This window comes from Saccoglossus kowalevskii, chromosome 13 (genome assembly GCF_978046115.1).
Source record: "Saccoglossus kowalevskii chromosome 13, keSacKowa6.1, whole genome shotgun sequence".
In the NCBI taxonomy this organism is placed as follows: Eukaryota; Metazoa; Hemichordata; class Enteropneusta; family Harrimaniidae; genus Saccoglossus; species Saccoglossus kowalevskii.
The window spans coordinates 11,670,063-11,692,468 of record NC_140653.1 but is presented as its reverse complement, the minus strand read 5'-3'; the positions used below and the strand labels follow the sequence as shown (position 1 = coordinate 11,692,468).

Here is a 22,406-nt window from a genome sequence, read left to right as displayed (position 1 = left end):
ACTCAAATCCGCCAAGGCAAGAGAAGTCCGAAATACGCTTAAAACAAATTCGCATTTGCGAATAAAAAAAAATCAACCTTCTAAAAATACAGAGCGATTTAACGGCAGTCAAGGGTTACAGCACATACAGTCAATAAAAATAGTCGTACGTGTCAACTGAGCGAGCGCACATGAAAGCAGGACTTGTTTGACATGCAAATTAGCTCGACTCCCTTCCTGTCTCGCTATACTCGAAAATGAGTCTAAATTCGATATTTAACCGTCGCTATGCAGGTTGTAGAATTATCACATCAACAGAAAAACATCGTAGTGTCATTACCAACAATGTACAAAGAAGCAAAAAACGCGTAGAATTAATCTACAGCCGGCAGAAGGCCGCTATTGACAACGTACTTAACTTGCTGGTTGATTTATCTGCCGCATATTGTATCAGCCTCGGCGACCCACATCACATTCTCGATGCGTACATACTTATCACAACGGCGGATTTTCAGTATAAGATCGTTTAGTAGAGACATATATGAGCGTAAAATACATTTATAATGAAACTAACAGTAAAACTACACGATACTAGAGATGTGACGTTACGACTAAACGAGAAAACCTATCATATAAAGTTTGGCCTCACTTTGCATTGTTTTCCAAACTACATATTTTAACACCGCGAGGTCGCATAGAAAAAGACAAACGTTACGATACCTTCAAACGCGGATATATTTTTAGGTGAGCGACGTTACCGGTGCTGATATATAAAATCGGATAAAGAACATAGCAATAAAGGAATATACTATATAAATAAAATCCAATAATCACCTCTTAGTCATGAAAAATTGAACAAATTTCACAGTGTAAGCGTGTTCTCCAGACACCAATGGATCCAAGATGGCGTCAAAAGGGAGCCGTCGCGAAGTGCATGATGGGCCAACATTTTGTAAAAGAATCATCATTTTGAGGGAAATTTGTGAAAATCTTTCGTGCTTTGCAGTCATAAATTGTGAAACTGTGTAATCCGTTGTAAACAATGCATCCACCGATAGCACAAATAACGGAGTTATCGAGATACTACAACGAGTGAAAAATTTCCCGTGCCAAGTCAGATAAAAAAGTGTCACTCAAAAAATAACGTCTTTAATAACAAATGCATCACTTAAATTCCTCGCTTCAAATGTACAACAAAAACGTGATTATGTTTGCATTATCGTGTAAGTGTAGCGTTGTGATGAAATACACTGTCAACTGTTTTATTGATGGGATTTATAGTGTGCTTCCATATATGGCGAAGGCCGTAACAATATCTTTTATTTACATTTATATAATGTAACCATGCATGTACGTTGCACTGCGCTTAACAACAATGGCCGCGCCTGTCACGTATGTATGTTATTCTTAATTAGGGCCCTGGATGGCTGTTATTCGTACTCCGTTAAGGAGATATAGGCCTACAAAAGGGGAGGCATCGATAATATATCACTCAATATTCTACCCTGTCAATGCAAGATCAATTGAACATGCATATCGTTTCTAATATTGTCTGTGTTTTCATATTATATATTGGCACGGAGGTCAGATCGTAATGTTGTGTACTATTTGTTGCTCTATAAATACTAGAGCAAAATTCGCATAATAATCAATAAAATCACGTGGATCTATGACCCAGATATATTATGTTTCAAATCAACTACAACACAATCTCCAATGCGAATTGTGCAAGTGTTGTAATTGCCTTATAAATCGGTTTAAATAAACCATACTATCTCGCATACACGTAATTGTTATTAATATTCTTCTAGTAATTTCTTTTTCTCGGTGTGCTTGATAACACGGCTACAACATCAATATACAACCAACATCGATTACTCTAACACAATTATTTGCATTTTATATACAAGGAATTTCAACTGCTCTGCATAATACATAATGTTCGTCTGGAAATGTTACACAAACAACCCCAAAATGAAATCAACGAGTATTGAGAAGCGTCTTGTATCATTGTTATTAACAAAGGTTGGGAGGATGGTTAACTACAAATGGAGAGATGATATTTGTTCGGAATACCATATGTTACCACGGCGTGCCTTATTATCTCCAACATTTACCAGGTGGCACATAGCTACCGTTGAATACAAATAAACACAATTAAAATAGTCGTTTATGTGCCTAACAATTACACTACGCCAACGTAATAATCAATTATCATTTTCTATCCCGGGAATCTGAATTTGTAAATTGACGCTTCGAACTGTTTAAGAATATTTCAGACACATTATTATAACACGTATACAAAAATATGTGTTTCAATCAAGTACAATCCATAAGTACAATCCATAAGTACCCCATGAAAATTCGCTAAACTGACGTACAGTTGAATTGAACCTCTATATATTTGCATACACGTGCATGTCATTATACTAATTTGTATTTTAGAAGGAAATGAAATGCACAGTAACCGTAAACCAATTTATTAATATGATCTGGTAATACGACGCAAGCACTTGTTGTTGAGGTACGAATCTCCCCTTCACACATATATACGCAGTAGGAACGGACAAAATAATATGCTGGTATTACGAATTTAGAACGTTGTCGTTAAATAAATTATACACGGCATGTAACAATTAAATTTTATTTACAAATGAGTCGTACATTTCAACGCCCTATACATTATGCACAAACCGAAATCAAACATCTTGTCACGAGTGTCGCAGCTATTTATAAACTATGCGAGCTTCCCACACACACAAGATACGAACTCGATCGGAATGTGAGGCCCCGCATACACAGGCATAAGCGCATTATTCATCAAGATATATAAATTAGCGGCCTTCCCTGTTTAAAAACGTCTGATGCCCAGTGTGTACCACGTCATGCATATGTATAGGGCGAACTTACACCCCAAATAGAGGTATAATATTTACGCCTATCTAGATAGGGAGTGTTTGTACCCGACAAATTACCAGCACTTCAGACTAAACTCAAAGTGTACATTTAGGTGGCTGGTTGAACTTCCTTTAGGATTATTCCAACACGTTACAATTATGCCGTGTATGGGCATTGACATTGATAGACGTCGCAGTTGATCATGGCATTTATTTGAAACATTACGCATATCTTGTTGTGAGGCGTGCATTTCTGCAGAGAAAGGCGTCAGTTGCGAGCCGACAGTATAATAAATTTGACAGTGTTTACGTGTATAAATGGCCGACATATTATATTGATCACAGGGCACAGTGCACACGATTAGCATCATACGAAACGGCCAATCACAATATGCCATTTCACAATATGGTACAACTATGTAAACCATGACGCGAGCCGTAATGCCAACATGAATGAGTGTTATATACGGCTGTACAACATTCCGAGTATGGTGCTATGAAACGTCACTTATATTGTCATACTCGCCAGAGACTGTGCTATATTACGTATCTCGTATAGGAGACATTGATCAATCCCGTCACATGTACTCGCTGACTTAGACTGATGGTTGAGTATATGAATGCATCGCATATATCCGTATAATATGGTTAATGTTTACCTACAATGAATGTCAGTTTTTAAATCGTAGGCATTTCAATGATTTACAACACAGAGCTCTATAACCAAAATGAACTCTGTGCCTGCCACAATCTCAGCGGGCATTTGGAGTTGTTTTACTGTTTTAAATGGCGTCGATATTTTCATGTTCTTCTTCCGAGTTTTCTCACTCAATGCGCTTATATATAGCCTCAAACACGCTTACATTTCTTTTCATCGACATTATTGTATGTTGCCGTCATCGACTAGTGAAGCGCCTCTCGTTAATTTCAAATGACGTCATCAGCTGTAATGTGTTCATAATAAGAATATTATGATTTAATAATTCGAAATAACAACCAATATTGCAATTATTGCGTATTTTATTAAACACAGTGCAAATGGTCTGTAATTAAGATACAGGCACTAAATTTGCAATATCAAATGGTTGAATGCATCGCAAACATACGATGTAATCAGGAATTGAAACAACCTTGTCTGATGTACAGTATGTATAATTATAGTATACAGCGACAGTTCCAGGAACTAGGTCGTTCATCGGCACACTACGTCATATGATACTAGTTATTATATATTTAACACAATCCTTTACCAGAAATAAAAAAAAAATAATCTACAAAATGTAGGATGAACATTATGCCTGAAACAATCTAGTAATCTTATGAATTGACAAACATAATTATTGCAATATCTATACTCGTCTTCTCTTCGAAACAGCGATTACCTTGTTGCCATGCTACGTCACACTAGCTGCGTACCCCAATCGGGGGTCATTTGAATATATAACCAGACGCTATTAAAGTAGCTTGATGTAAACAATCAACGCCGAATATTAAGGTTTTGAATCTGTTTTATACGAGGTAAACACTGGTAACTGTTTGACTAAAGTATATGGAACTGATTATAAGGAGGGTTGTGCCAAAAATAGACCTATCATTTTTCTTGTAAATTTTCTTTAATAAGGATAACATGAATAACAATAGCCCACATTATAACTTTCGCAGCAACAATTTTGACAATAATAATAATATAATAACAATTATTTAAACTGGGTAGTCTCGCATGCTTTCGACTTTATTAGTTAAAATAGACAAACATATTGATTAAACGAGAAAATAAATTAAAATCATGACAACAGTTTAAAAACTAAACATCAAAGTGACATATTCTTAACATTTCCAAATTATATTTAACAGATTTCTCTGGTACTGCACGCTTTTACGTAGTAAGTTATTCCACGTCTTAGTGTCTCTGTATTAAAAACTTCATCTAACAATCTGCGCTCTGTGCCTAGGTATGTACAATGACCGCGTAGCTCTTGAATTGACGTTATACAGCCCGAGTAAAGATAACTTTAGACTTTTTTCTTTTTCATATCTAAAAGATACTTGGCACAATATAGAAAATGTCAAAATATCCTGAATATTAAAGTTCAGGTAAATCTTTCCGTCTGTTATAATGTTGTAATTTGGTTCACTGTCATTTATCTCAACGCGAGGATAAGGTAGTGTCGCAAAAGCACACTTCGCTTGGACCAAATAAATGGCAAAATATAAAACAATGTACATAATTAGCATATCTGAACATTCAAGGGCACATTTCCTTTGTCAATATTACCATCATGAATTTTGTGGAACATAATAAATTAGCAATGACTTATAATAAACGACAATTATGCATGCAAACCATTTATATATCTGGAGTGATTTGTTAATCTAACATTCCACATGTAGTTATCACCGAAATTATCAGCAATATGTTTTAGTTTTGAAAGAGTAGATTTATTTCGTTCCTGTGTTATATAACATTGGTTGGTTCATGCTTTCCTGATGACATAATTGATGTATTCGTAATTTCATTGAAATAAAAACAAAAAATAAATTCCAGAAGTGCCCTAAAATGAACTAGAGTATAAATACTAAAAATAAAGTAATGTATCTCAAATATTAAGTTACCTTGGAAACATACTTAAATTGACGCAATGAACATGTATAATACTGTATTCCAACACAACTTATATTTTAGATTTTTAAAAGATAACAACTTTCGAACCAGTTTAACGTATGTTAAACAACTATACAATTATGTATTTTTCAGGAGATTTATTTTATTTATTATACATTGTTTAACTGGCGCCACTAAATAAATCATCAGAATGTTGTTTTGAAAACTACAATAGCTAAACAAACTGATGTTAAAGTAAATCATTCGAACACATTTACGGGTCAATTGAAATTACAGGCCCTTATTAAAACATATAAATATGAAGCACGAATTTCGGCCTTGACTGAATAGAAGTAACACATGCCTTTTTTTGTCCAGAAGCCTATACATGTAAAATGCACATATGTCATAATGTTACCTGGCAGCAGAATTTGTTAGGAAGTATATCAACAGCAATTCGAGAATACCTCAATCATCAAATAAGCAATCACATTTATTGGGAAATATTTATATATATATATATTTTTTGCATTACGGGATCAATTATTAAATGATCATATTCGCATTTCGTCTGATAGAATGTGGAATAAATGAATACATAAACTTGAACAAGTACTAACCTTCCAATGAAATCACGATTGATTACATCATACATTTTGCTGAATGTTTGTACACAAACGCATGTGTATTGATTTCTGAATGCCGTCTTTGTGTGAAAAAAACATCAACAGAACGTTAAAATGTGGAAGTTCAGACATAAGTCTTAAATCAATTGTTGTATAATTCAATGTAGTATGTACGTGATTGGAGACACAACTGTGGAGATAAAAAAGTGAAGACAAATGAAAAATTATTATATAGAAATAAACACCATAAATGTGTCGCATATGTTATCGAAAAAGAGATTTCCAGTGGAAATCTGAAATCGATATGATGTCGTTTATTGGTCTATATGTTTTGCCGCTATAATTGTCGTATACAGCATGATGTTATATTGATCTTAGTTTCTGCAATTATATCATATTCGTTTCACTGATATGACAACCAAACCGCCATTCTCACATTTGGGCATTGTACGACCTTTTGCAAAATTAATCAAATTGAAACAAAATAATAGTCATTATCCATATTGATTGATACCAAATATAATAGGATGATAGAAATGTTCATTTCGCACTTGTACATCGCATGAATCGAGCATTTTATACAAACAAAAGGTCAACAATTATTGACAGCCTTAGCACACTTTCCACGTCCACGTGTTATTCTCATTTTATAATTGTTGATTTATAATTGCGTATTTCTTGATTTACGACGTTGTTAACAGGCAATAAATGTCAAACGAAGTATGTGCATTACTTTGAACATGTCTATTCTTGAATCCAATTCTTGAATCACTTAAATCTATAAACCCGTGTTAATGGTGATAGAAGGAAATAGAACTGATTTCATGTTGTTTAAATACAGTCATGTTGGAATTATATAATACCATTACGTGTTGTATTATATATAACACTAAGTACTAAGAATTTTTCAATAATCACATAACCACCTGATAATACGTACATTCAATTAGTGTAATTGTTGAATGTAGTGTAGTATAAAAGATACATTAATACAAGACACTTTCCGAGAATATTATTCTAACGCATTCAGTCACATGGAGCTGCTTCACCGAAGTTTGTAGAAGGAATTCGCATACTCGCGTGGTTTCTGATATGTACACATATGAAATGATACGTTTATTTCATTTTTCGAATATTGTAAAGCCTCGTGTCTGAGCCATATAACTAACAGGAACGTGTTTGGAAGAAAGGCAATTACGATGTTAGCAGTAAACACACACCCAATAAGTAGTACTTCACAACCCAGATACACGGACAACCTATTTAGAGAACTCAGACTGGCGTGTTTTATTTGAATAAACTACCATTATATCACGGTTGTGAAACTGGAAACATTTACTTCAATTGAACTCATATTTTGTCATGATTATTTTAAAAGGAAACTTACTGTAGACCTTACATTTGAACTCATTTGTGTGACACAAATGCATGTATATACATGTTTCAGAACATTTTATATCGGTTTATGTAATCAGCGCTTGATGATTGTCAGGATATTGTTGAGTCTTCTCGGACTTTTGATACGTTGATTATGACTGCGACTTTCTATTATTCCATTATGTTTAAGCCAGTTCTACTTCCCATCCATTCATAGGCATCAGTTGCGTTTGTATAATTTAATATTGTAATCAACGAATATAGTGAGTTTTATTAAATAGCACATCAATCCAACTAATCTATTTAAATGTGTGAGTTCTCTTTCATTCGGGACCTTTATGACACGATTATACGATGAGAAAAAATGTACTGATTACAAAATTGTGCTCAACCAAAAAACTATCTAACTATTTACCGTTCGCATACATTGTGTTAACTGACATGACTTCCATTCACTCGTCATGTTTCACGGAAATGGAGTATTTTCTTTGATGTTAGGGGCTTTTGTGAGTCGAAACACGATTCCGAACGTTCAACGTGCGAGATTACATTGGAATTTTCAATGTCACATCAAACACTACTCTGTCGAAGAAAATGTCAATTTCATTCGCGATGGACGATTTTCAAAACATGTTAACATAAAATAAACATGAAAGCTACTTTGAATTGACACTTGACTGACCAATACGTTGTGAGTAGAAAATAACAAATTTACGCACAACATATAAACATAGTACATGCACCAGTTTGTTAGTACCATATTTAACTCAACGTACTGGACTGATGGAAACGTGTATACTATTAATAACCCTGACAAACTATAGGTTCCACACCGCAATCTTTACTTATATTACATCACATAAGCATGGGAACAATGGTAATCTATTTTGAGAAAACAAAAACTGTTTGCAAGGCGTCACAGGCTTGTATTTCAAATTGTTGTATTTGATTCAATACCTCAATAACCAATTCTTAGATTTGTGAGTGAAATGTCGAAAAAAACAGTTGTAAAATAGTGCACTGGCACATAAAGATGAAATAACTATTTTTCAAAATTCATTCTTATATCCGTGTTAAATGTTGAGAAAGAAAGATTAACTGAATTTTTTCAAACACTTAAATTTGTTTGTTTTAATATCGTAACATCTGGTCACAAGTAGAAAATGAACCGATGAAACAAGGAATGTAAATGAGAAGCGAAAAATACATATTTATAAACTATGTAGAACAGAACTGAATTTAAGCAATACTTCGATGCAGCAGAAAACATTGCATCATGCATGATTGCACATGGAGTCATTGAACTGTGTTCATTGACGATCTGGAGGTGAGAAACATTATGTGTATGTACGCATTCATTGTAGTTTCCAATATTGGTAGATCTGTTTATTTGATTTTAACAATATTAACCATTGTATTCACTGATATTCTAATGTCATTACACCTATAATACAGTTAAAATCGAAAATTGCCTTTAAAATTTTAATAACGTCAATATTCAGCAACAATGTTAATTCTAAATAAATTCCGAGCGTACACCAAGTTATGCACATGGAGTCTAGATGCTATCATAAAACACAAGTTTATAAGTTTTCCCAACTTTCACAATATACACTCAAAATGTACATAATATGCATAATTGAGAAAAGGGTATAAGATTGTCTGTGTGATTGCATTTTGTATTGTTTACTTCAAACATCGTGTCCGCTAAAAACACTTTGAATGATGTTTATCACACAACCTTTGAAATTTATCACACATTCAAAAGTACTTCCAATAGTCATATACTTAAAAAGTGCTTTGACCAGAAACAAATTTCGTTTTTGTTATCACAACACATTCAAAAATACTGTCACTACACTATGAATTGTGGGTGCACTTTCATGTTTTTTTCATTAAACACGGCGTTACTTGAAAGCACACTGTTGAAATTAAAAACATGTTTGTTATAGTTAAAACACCCGTATTTTCTATCAAACCAGTAGTGCTTTAGTATTTTAGAAGAGTGTGTCATCGGAACACTTTTTGATGAAAATTAAGCACATTGTAAACGCACAAAATACACTTATTATCAAAATAAAACACTTAGTGGTTTACAGGGACATAAATGTGTCATTCAAGTGTTTATTGATATGACATTTATGGACTAATGCAACCAACGTTATGCAAGCAGTATGAACACAATTAAGTGAACAGAAATTAAACTTTAGTCTGGGAATCGGGGACCCCTAAGTCAACATTAAGGTACATATGCCATTTATCTAACGTAATTCAACGCATAATGTGATGGTCATGATTTTACCTTCATGAAATAGTTTAAGGTTTTACGACTTTATTAAATACTAAATACTTCATCAGTTAGAAACATATCAGTCCCATCCAATCCCAAGGTTGTGGAAGAATTGTATGTACTCATCTTGTCTTACCAACCAAATACAACTAGAAATCGAGACACGAGCGGGATTACATACCCCATGGCGTAATGGATGTTGATACTCCGCATTCTCACATGTGATTTAAACTTTTTTTTCACGAAAGGTGTTCAATTTGACACACTTCAGAATATAAGATCACCAATGATGTTATATAAACCTTTCTTCCAAATTGCTTTTATCTTGAAGCACTTGTTCATAAGAGTAACTAAGACACTTTTCTTCCAATTTTTTTTTTTATCTTGAAGCACTTTCTAAAACAAACACACATGTAATGTTTCAAGTTAAACACTCGACTATGCATGTTTTATAAGTGTTTATGTATACAACATGCACACAAGTTCATAAGGGTAACTAAAACACTTTTCTTCCAAATTGCTTTTATCTTGAAGCACTTCCTGAAACAAACACACATACAATGTTTCAAGGTAAAATACTCGACTATGCATGTTTTATAAGTGTTTATGTATACGACATGTACACAAGTTCATAAGTGTAACTAAAACACTTTTCTTTCAAACTGTTTTATTTTGAGGCATGCATTTTAGAAAACAAACGCACATGCAATTTGTCAACGTAAACACATATATAATATAAAACATTTGTGTTCCCATTTTAAGTGATTTCTAATTAAACATATTAGGTGTTTTTTTTAAAATCGCAAATGAGTTATTTTACAACACTACTGTTTTAAAATAAAACATTTTTACTGTTTTGTGATAACATATTTAAAGTGTTTATAAGCTTGTCCCCTTAAGGGGTTAGCATACGTTTAATGTGGTATTTTTTTCAATATTTTTTTTTATTTTAAATTATTGATGGTTATGACAGTATCTACTGTGCTTTTAGTCTAAACAAAAACTCCATTTTATAAGGCATTTTTCGACGTTTTTTCTATTTCAAAACATTGCCACGTGTGATTGTTTATAAACACCACCAACATAAGCACAACACTCGCATGAAAGTAATCCTAATTGACACTTGATGAAAAATCCGATTTGCATATCAATACTACAAAGTTTATGTAATTACGGTACTAATTTCGCCCAGCCTTCCGCTTTTACACCCACAGCTTATTGCTTGATTTTCGACCGCGCGGTCTTGTCCGACCGGAAACCGACAGCATTTTAATCGCTCTTTTTTTCGCTCGCTCATTGAAAACATTGACTGCTCGCCAAAACACTGATCACACATGAGTAGTCGAAATGGTGGTTTTTCAAATCTAATAGTTGCATGACACTCAATCGTCAAAGCATGGACGTACTAGTACGTCCCTGGTCAAATCAACTTAACTGGGACCTCTTGTTACGTGTTTTCGATGCTTGTTCTAAATGTAATATTTTATTTTAATGAGACAGTTACGTGAAAAGAGCATAGGTAACTTCTTTCGGCAGAGCAGAGAAACGAGGAAAATGTTAATGAATAATTCCAAAAATAACGATACCAAAACCACGTCGGTCCAAAGCGGTCGGTCTGGTATAATTTTACATTAAATTTTCAAAATTAAGTCACGATTAGTGAATGAGCTCGATCTATACGTGTACCGTAAAAGTGTTCCCACAAAAAATATTTTGACTAAAACGGCCACATGCTCTGAAAAAATAGAACAGAGCTTGACATAAATCAATAATTCAGAAAAAAAACGTGTCAAATTTAGTTATAGCCATAAATGTTTGGTGGCCAGACGATGAACAATTCGAAAATCAGGATTCACGCGGAAGTCCTTCAGGGCTGAAAATCATCGACCCTACTCTGGGTTACCTTATTTCACGACTATCAAAGAAAACTGATTCGTCGTGGACTCAGCTTAGTTTTTCTTCTTTCTGAACTGAGGTCAAATCCCCTCCGTTAATCAAAATATACCGATGTTTTTCAGTGAATAATTTTGAAGCCTGTCACAGAAAAAAAAAAAAACTATGTGAATCGAAGCCGGAGATTGGACGGTACGACGACCCTTCAATTAGCGTCAAATATGCTTTGTTACAACATCATTGATTTGCTGAAAGTCACCTGATCGGAGCACGACCTGGGTCACAGAACCATATTTGTCCGTATTATCAACAGGATTTTGCGAGAGAACCACACCCACATTTTCAACCATTTTCAGCGCCGAAGTTGCCAATAAATGTCGAAAATCTCATGCATTTCATGTATTCGGATAAAATAAATCTAGCGATTGCTAAAATGGTTATTAATATATTCCCCGATGCTCTTGGAATCTTTATTTTTCTGATTTCAAGGTAAGAAATGGCTAGTTGAAGTTGTATCGACTTCAAGGCGGCTGTTTCACCGCGAACAACCAAGCTCTGTTGTAGTTTCGCGATGTAAAATGAAATATATATAATAATACTTGTTTAATTATTTGGGTTTTCAGTCCACAAATTACCGGACATGATCCCCATGAATTACGGTCAATGTTTTGTCTCGGCTGCTTGTGATGAATGCCGGACGTCGGGACCGACGCCCGTCCTAAACACAGTATGGAGAAAACCAACAGGAATCGATTTCCCGAACAAATTATTGGGGCACGGTCGACAGACATTCCAAACAATGAAAATTATCGACGAAAGAGGAGATTTTTCTAGATGTACTGTCATGACAAACATGTAAAATTAACAAATACACAAAGAAGTGTAATTTTAGGTTTTATTTTAGGCTTAGATTAAATATTTTCTTTCACTCAGCCCATGCATGGAAATGCCATTTAGCTTCATGGTCCTTCAGCTTGTCTTCGCCTTGAGGAAAACAACAATAATTATACAAACCGTAAACACATTGCGAAGGCTCAATAATCGGGCAAGAAAACCCAGACAACCATGTCGTACTTGTGTTGAAATACATTTTGTATTTCACGTCAGAATATTGTTGAAAATAAAATATTCAATTCAATCAAAGCCAAATCGAAGTCAAAGGATCAGATTGCGTGCATATAATTATAGGTAGTTAAAACGAAAAGAATTTGAATTTGTGTCGGCTGTCCAACATTTATAAAAACCAGTAAGACAATTATAAGACCATGTGAACCTCGGAAATTTTCTGCGAGCGGAACGGGCGGTGATATTTCGGGGTTTTCGCGATCGAAAATAAAGCTGAAATTGTCCACTCGAATTCAACAAGCGGTCACAAAAACGAGCGAAAAAAGGCGAAGTCATTGCTCTTGTTCGCACAACGGTTACTAAAAAAGAAACCGTGTTCGCACGCTTTCTACGGCGTACCACACGGCTATCAGTTTTATAGTGAACAGTAATCAAAACAAACTTGAAAATATCTTGTGCACACGGCTTAAACCATTTTCTTTATTTGGAATAACTCCGCCTCCACACCATATTATTAATATGCAAATCACTACGTCACTTTCGCGGTAAGTCATTTCAAAACATATTTCATCGTGTCTTTAACGCGTATAACATTTAGTCCCGACATTAGAAGGCATTATTTAGTAGCTGGTCGCTAGGCAGACATGTTTCAATAATTATAACTCCATATTTTTCAAAAATTTTTGGACTAGTTTGAGATGAACGTTTTTTGCATTTATCTTGAAATTGATTTCTACGTAGTTCTACAGATTCAGTACGCAATTTCTAACAAACGAAAGGTCAGATCGTCGCAATTTTTGGTCAACTTTACCGCTATATAGAGTACTGGAGGAATGCTCCTGGATTTTTTTCTGTCTGCCTTCGTTTTGATTTTTTGCTTATTTTTATATAGAGACATGTTGTTTTTACTCAGGTATTAACGTCCAAACATTTGAAATAAGGCTACATAAAAACAAATTATAGTTGCAAAAAAACGAAGAACATTATATATGAAGCACCCTTCTATAATATTTACATAAACATATATATTCAGTCGTGCTGCAAATTAATTATTAATTGCGTCATTAACCGTTTTACTCCATTTTCGCGTATTCTTGTGATCAGGTGACTTGGTATTTGCATAATTTAAAAAAAAATGCCACATTTTCAAAGTTTGAAAAAAGATCTTTATTATGGTATATAACATGTATGGGTAAAATGTATGTTTCAGTTTGTAAATTGAGGCCAAAAAATTGAACCAGCGAACGTATGCTAACCCCTTAAACACTTAAATTGTTTATCATCTGCATAATTGCGAGAAGTATATATTATGAAAACACTTTTATTTATTTTCAGGGATGTTTTTGCCCATAACACATTATGTAAAGTGGTGGGTGCCATTAGAAACACGTTACCACCAGAAACATGTATATAAAGTGCTTATTATCACAACGCTTTTAAAAGTGTTTTTACTGGTTACACATTTGTAAAGTGTTTCCACCAGGAACATGTATAAAATGTGCTTATTATCAAAACACTTTTAAACATGTTTTTACTGGTCACACGTTTTTAAGGTGTTTCCACCAGGAAACGTGTATAAAACGTGTTTATTATCACAAGTGTTTATAATCGCGACACGTAGAAAACTGTCTCAACCGAAGACATGTTTTAATGAAGTGTTTACTATCATAATTTTTTGAAAAGTGATTTTACTAGACACACATTTTGAAAAGAATTTCCACCAGATATATGTATTGAAAAAATGTTTATCATCGCTGAAAATTTACAAGTGCTCATAACACATACACATTTTTAAATCTATTACACTGATAACAAGATAAAAAATCATTAATATTAATATTATCATTTTCGAAAACAAACTATATCAAATGATGCGTTTTATGATGAGGCACTTTGCACTATTGTACAGTAATTATAACAAACGATAAACAAATCACATAAACCAGTAAGAATGTATTCCTAAATATAAACATTAATAAGGTAAGTTCGAGTGTAACATTTAAAAAACAGACATGTATAGTTATTGTAAAAGATATTATCAATCACGTGAATAAGTGTGTTTCGTGAAACTGTAGATACAATACCCAATATATGTGAACATTGACACTTCAAAACAGACGAGTAATTAACGGAAACGAAAAATCACATTTTTGAATTCTTTCTTCACTGACATAAATGAAAAGGCCCAATCTCTTCCCATGTGGTATTGTTTTCTCGAATGCAGTCCCTTCGGATACAACAAATGTATTAGTTCCATCAATTGCAATCCCATTCACACTCATTTCTCGACTCTGAATATATGCACTACATCGATTCTATTTAATTCATTTTTTTACTTTTCTATCTCTCAAATGGGTTGATTGCATATTTTCACCACTTTTAAAAATTACCCCTAAAAAGGATAGTGTGGTATTTTGAAAATATATTTATCTATTGAACCAAAGTGCATCTCGCATAGAAGACGAGGGCACTGAACTAACAATACCCCATATTACCAGGACAAAACTAATTCCGAATATTAGCAGTATCATCTTGCCCGCTCCGATTCTCTTAAAATCCGAAAAGTATAATATTATCAAAATACAGTGGGTAATGCTCAAATAATTATCAATATTGTTTCAAGCAATGCGATATTTGAATCCGAATTATACGATGTAATATACTATTTTTGTTATAAACTAACGCGCATGTAATGTTAAAACGAAAATATGACGACAATCGAATTGAACTGCAATTTCCTGTTAAATTCTGCAACATAATGTTGTATGGAATCCTCTGGTCCTGCAAATTCATGAACTTAAGTTTAATCAGTTATCCCACACATAAAGAAATGAATGGAGGCTGCTGCAAATATCATTGTAGTACACAACTGCCGACGCTGGCTCTATCAATTATACTTTCCACATGCTTCGTAACGGAGTAACAATGTCATCATACCTTTAGGTTTGTTTAGGATAACTTCCGGTTCCCTTGTTTCCTCAGAAAATCAAAAACAGGCGTCATTCGATTCAATTTGTTATTGCTTCTTTATCGAATATGCCATATGTGTTGTGTCTACGATAGTAAATTCAATCATGCATTAATTGTCACCGTCGTTTACGAAAAGTATCTCAAACTATTTGCTAAGAAGTAGCGAACTAATTTATTGTTCAATATTTGTTTTCTTATTGTGTTTATTGTATTAATTAAATTTCTAAATAACAATTACCATGGTTATGTGTTATTAGAAGCTTAGAGGAGCTCGTTTAAATTGGACGCAAAGTCGCATAGGTGCGTGGTAATCACCATATTGGAGTTCAAACCGAGGCTCCACCAATAGAATAAGAGCTGTAGAGAAATTGAATCTAATGATTATATCACAGGGAATTAAAGCCTGTTTTGCGCTGCGTCATCCAGCTTACTAACTCGAGCATTGATAACAACACCGTGCATTCCATCGGTTATTAAACTTGTGACAGATACATGGTATGCACACTCTCAAAATACTAAAATCAATAAAGTAATCGCTACATGCACAGTACGACTTATTTACAAATGAGACGTGTGTGGGCATTTATTCCAATAAATATGCTGAATACAGTCGGTAATAAGTACTGTCTACTTTATATATGTCATGTATATAATCGGGCGTTTTAGGTTGAAACATTGCATGTATGTTTGTTTTCTGAAGTGCCTCAAAATTAAACAGTTTCAAAGAAAAGTGCTTTAGTTACTCTTATGAACGTTTGTACATGTCATATGCATAAACACTTATGAAACATGCATAGTCTGGTGTTTCGGATTGAAACATCGTTGGTGATTTTGCTTTCTGAAGTGTTTCAAATTGAACATTTTTCGAGAAAAATAACATGTTTAAATCACATGTGAGAATGTCCAGATGTGATTAGAACTACAAGTACCGTTCATCAAATGCAGATTAATAAAATTTCGTTAGACCACGAGATACCCTAATTCACCACGTGTCTTGATTTCTAGTTGTACTTAGATTGGTAAGTCCATATAAGTTTGTGCTTGACATAAACTAATTTTTTAGAGGTAATGTCATGATCCATCTCATTATGCGTTAAATCACGTAACTTTCGGTTATTATCTAGTTGGCATATATACCATAATGTTTACTGACCGGTCCCCAGAATTCCCACTGAATTTTGTTAATACTGCTCGCATAAAGTTGGATGCATTAGTCCAAAAATGTTCTACCAATAAACCAGGGTTTTATTGTGAAAAAGTGTATTTATATGTATTTACAATGACTTAGTTTTAGCAAAAAGTGCTTTAATAACTTCCTAAAACACTTTTCTAAAAATACTAAAACACTACTGATAGAAAATGTAAGTGTTTTATTATATAATACACATGTTTTTAAATTAAATAAAAAAAATGAAGGTGTTTCCAAGATTTACAGTGTACGGTATGTATCTATAATGGCCACAATCCTTATAATTATCGACTGTATACAGCATTTTTATTAGAAAAAAAATTGTCAGCAGACATACTGTGACTGTAGCGATAAATTTACTGATTTTAGTATTTTCAATAATAAACAGCTTTATATATTCATGTATGTTGCGCGTGTGCCTATCATGTAACTTTCTTAAGTTTAGTAACCGAAGATATACATATTTTCAATGTTGATTTACATCTCATACGATGATTACTACACACCTGTGCAAATTTGTATATAATCTAAACGAGCTCCTCTAACTCTATAATAATACATAACCATTTAACTGTTGTTATAAATACAATACAGCATGGAAACTAATATTGAACAATAATTTAGGTTGCTACTTTTTTGAGACACCTTTCGTGTTCACGATATTAAACACTATTATTATACATCTGTCACCGAAACGCCGTAAGTTACAGCCGTAAGTAATTTTGTAATATTTCGCGGGGTATTTTCATTCTACCACATAAGGAAATGCGAATTCCAAATATAGAATGATTACGCGCGTAAGCGTCCTTTAATAAAAAAAACAGACATGGCTACCATCGGAGGTTGACCGCACTCAACACAAGGAAGTTCCTGATTCTGCACTAAACTTTTTGGATTTCTGCATTCCCATGATGTATCATTGGAAGAAAATATGTATAATAATAAGGTTATTACGTAATAACCTCATATTATTTTTTGAGTGTTCAAGAACTGGTAACTTATGTTGTGCACACGCTCATTCAACGATTAAAGACGCAAGAACAACATGGGTGAATGATGCCTTTTAGATTTTCTGAGGAAAGAAGGAATCGGAAGTTATCGAAATTAAATATTATCGTATGATGATATTTTCACTTGTTAAGAAACATGTGGAAAGTGTAATTGATAGAGCCAGCGTCGGCAGTTTTGTACGGCTTTGCTATTTGCAGCATTGTTATTTTATTGTATTGTATGCGGGTGTTACGATAACTATTCAAACCCCAGTTCATGCATTTACAGAGAATTACATACTGCATAAACTCCTTACCGACATCCCTCAGAGATATGATATGGTATGCGTTACCAAAGAAAATCATAGAAATGTTAGGCAGAATTTAACAGCAATAAGCAGTTCATTTTGTAATAATGTTGCGTGGTCATATTTTCGTTTCCACATTACATATATACAATAATATTGTACATCACATATTTCTGATTCAGATATCACATTACTTGATACAATTAATGATTACTCACTGAATTTTGATAATATATTATACTTTTCAGACTTTATGAAAAATGAGCGGACAGGATGATTTTGCTAATATTGGGAACTAATTGTGTCTGTTATTATGAATTATTGTAGATTAAGTGTTCTTGTCCTCTGTACCAGAATAACTCTGATTAGGTACATATAGTTAAAACTTCCCATTTCAGGAGAAGATTTTAAAAGTGGTGAAAATAAGAAATCAAACTATTTGACGGATAGAAAAGGGAAAGATGAATGAAATATAATGGCTGTATTTCATATATGCAGATTCGAGGATTTAGTGCGAATAAGATTGTAATTGAGTAAATTCATTTCTAGTGAGCACGTTTCTGTGAAATTACTGATTTTTTTATTAAGTTGAAGACGTTTGAATTCCAGTACAGACACCTATTCAGCTACACATAAAACGAGGACAACTCTTCGAGATTGGCTTTTTACCTTGTTAATGTATTCAGTACTTTGCAAGAAATCTAAAATTTTCAATATTCACTAGTTCTTGAAATAATTTGAGTCAATAATTTAGCAAAGCAAATAGAACGATGTTCGACAGTAATCATAGTCATAAATCAACGCCTATTTTTGCTTAGATACAATGCACTACTATTTAAGAACTTTGATACAATTTATATAACATTAAGCTAAATAAGAAACGCTAAAATGATACAGTACATGTAGTATTAATTTCATCCAGTTTATAAAAAAAAAATCAGCATTTTTTAAACAAAGTGCAGAGAATTAAGATATCTGATATATAGTTTATATAGTGAAAATAATTTGCTCAATAATTCCTTTGCCCAAATCGGCCGAGTGTGCTAAAACGCAATAACAATAAGTTGAATATGCATGTATTTCATACATACTCCAGACGGAAATAATTAATGATAAGCACCAACCCCATATATTACTGATTATGTGGCAGTGGTGACGACTTATACATGCGATTTGTGAAGTTGTTTGCAGAGTGTAATATAATTTTAGTTTGCTTATGCTTAAACTTAACCAGGTCGTTTGATCAATTAGCTCACACAAAAGTGGTGCACAACAATTTCTCAACATTAAGATTAGTAAGATTTCTTGGGATTAACCCAGCAGAAGACTCTTTTGAAATATCACTAACTTCCTACAGCAGTATCAGGAGGTACATCCACTATACAAAAAGAAAATCAGAGGAGGGATGGAATGGTTATGTTTATGACACAACGTTTTACCTACTTCGAATTTCTGGAGGGCCATTACCTCTTAGAGTATGTAACAGGTAAACACAAAACTTATGCCTATTTCCAACAATAATTTAAAAAAAATATAATATCGTTCTGACCACAAGAGGGAACCACCCTACCCAAATCTGCTCAGCCAAACACATGGGCATCTTCAAAAAGACCACGATGAATACTGTAGAGAGGTATTAAAAGCTTGGAGCAAACAGATCAAAAGAAAAAATCTAAGCGGTAGATGACATCAAATAAACCTCCCTTCGAGAAAGAAACAAGGGATCACAATTCTCGCAAAGCCAATATACTTTTATTCTGAATGTCGTTGAGTGAAACAGTATGCGACCAGATTATGTTAATAAGAATATGGTATAGGTGCATCTGAGACAGGATATCGAATTTCAAAACTGGGAGTTGTCATAGTCCCACACAGAATGAGTAGTATTTGCTGGTAGGTAATGTATAATATATACTCAGAAAATATGTTGAAACTAGTAAAAACAGTATAGCATTTCGCGTAGCTAACAAATAGTTAAATCTTATAAGAGTTTGAATAGAAAGCTTACCAACCATGAAGTTCACAAACAAAATAAAATGTGTAGTATATATATACGGGAGTAAATGTTAGTTTTGTCAAAGAATTTTGGTGTAGATATTTAATGTTTATATTCAATTACCTTATATTCAGTAATTTTCAATTCTGTAATAAAACATAATCGAATGTCCGCCTTTTCACATACTGTCTACTCCACCATAATTTGCTAGAACGCGAGACTACTCCTTCAGGTGGGAAGTTATACCTACCATATTTTTTCTGCAGAGGTCCAATTTTCAGAAACTGCCGTGTGTTGGGGGTAGGGGTGGGTTGACTGATTTTGGCCATATTCTCGCCTAGGAATGTGTTATCATTACATACATTACATACAAAAAGAATATCAACTGAAAAAGAAAGAAAGATCGCTAACGCTCATATTGCTGACATAATATTGAATTAGTTTAAATAATGTTGGAAAACCTGCATAAGTACACGGCTGAAGTTACTGTAACATCAAAATAGCTTATATCTCTTCTGTGCACATGTCTCCAGATCATCATTGCTAAACGTTTGGTATTTATTTGGGTATGATGTTACAACTGATATTCCTTAAATAACGCATTTGACGATGTAAGTCATGGTAGGGTTTATATTTTTAAAGACAAAATTCGATATCGTGTTTCATGATAATCATGAATTGTCCAAAAGTGAAGGGAGAAATGCAAAAACGTGTTTTTACTACAAAACTGTCTCTCTGTTTGTCGCAATGAGTCTAATGTTAATTTGCGGTCCATGGTTACAGAAACAGATAAAATACCAACATACATTACAAGGCTGAACACATAGTATGTACAATAGTATATACAATAAAAACACTACATATTTGCAAATGATTTAATGCATATATTTGATATTATTATTTTGACAAAAGTATAAATTACAGACACATATAAACATGATAAACCGGATTCGAATCCATCAATTCCATATACCATTGTATACAGACACGATGCCCATTACGTTATAACGTACTTTCCCCAAAAGAAAACTTGGCATAGTGTACAGTGAAGGTGAACTTAAAGTGACTAGATGGACGTGCACGATTCGAATATCTGACGTTAAAACATTGTCACACGCAACGTAATATTACCGTAATTGGTATAGTACAGGTGTGATGGTTCAACAGGTGTGATGGCGGCGATGATAACATACGAACACGGAGCCAACAGATGAGGTTTCAACTGGTACTGGTATTATTATACTCTGCAAACATCAAGTACAATAACGCGGTAAAACTCCACTACTCCAATAACTAGATACTTAAACTCCAATACAATTCAGAATTAGTTTTCTAAAAAAAATATTATACAGTAAAACAAGGTAAGTCAAAAAGTTATGCACTATTCCGATATAAGTAGCAATTTTGAATAGCACACACTGGACGGAACAAGAAAATAAAATATTTATGTTTATGCGTTTTCATCGTAAAGAGTACATGATGTCCGATGAAATTATTGTGGTTCTCTAATGTTACTGGAGTTTAATCTATAAGTTGCACTTGGAATATAATGTCAAGTTTATTAAAGCAATCAATTTAAAGTAATTCACATGGCTAGACAATTTTACCTGGCTCAAATTCTTAGGTAGACATATTAAACAAACTTTATAGCCCGGGGATTTGTTGTCTTCTGTCGTTCACATTGTAAATCGAGCAGTTTTAAAATATGACACATTATTGTCCCAACTTTAAAATCACTTAAATGTTTTATAATTAAAAGCATAAGTTATTTTACAACATCACTGTTTTGATGTGTTTTACAATATAATACACTTGTTTGTTTATTGCAACAGTGTGCTTTTAATTAAAACGGTGTGTTTCAATGAAAAACATAAAAGTGCTCCCAAGATTTACGGTAAAGGAACATTTGATTTGGATACAAGATTTGATTAAGCACCTGTAAACCCACGGCTTCCCTAAAGTCGCATCCAGTGGATTTAGCCTTCTGATTAGTCTGTGGCATACTTATGTCATGAATTAGTTTACGCGTATCTGTTGACCGACTTAATTAGCTGATTATTAGCGATTTGCTGTGTTATGTCTGTCATCGTTTGCCTATTTGAAGTTTTGGACGGAACTTGGCTCAGTGATTTGGAACTAATTACGAGATAACCGTAGCTATTCAGACTATTATTTCAGACAGTTGGTATTCGTAGTTATTAATGTAGTGAACGATTAATCAAAAG

At 33.6% G+C, this 22,406-nt stretch overlaps 1 protein-coding gene across 1 annotated transcript in view; it reads right to left on the bottom strand.

The window, feature by feature from the left end:
* Window positions 1-900, bottom strand: part of LOC100371678 (uncharacterized) — a 45,086-nt gene extending 44,186 nt beyond the window's left edge. The window contains exon 1 of the mRNA XM_085506926.1: window positions 814-900. The gene's annotated coding sequence lies outside the window, so the exon portion shown is untranslated. The remainder of the gene's footprint in view (window positions 1-813) is intronic.
* Window positions 901-22,406: the final 21,506 nt, after the last annotated feature.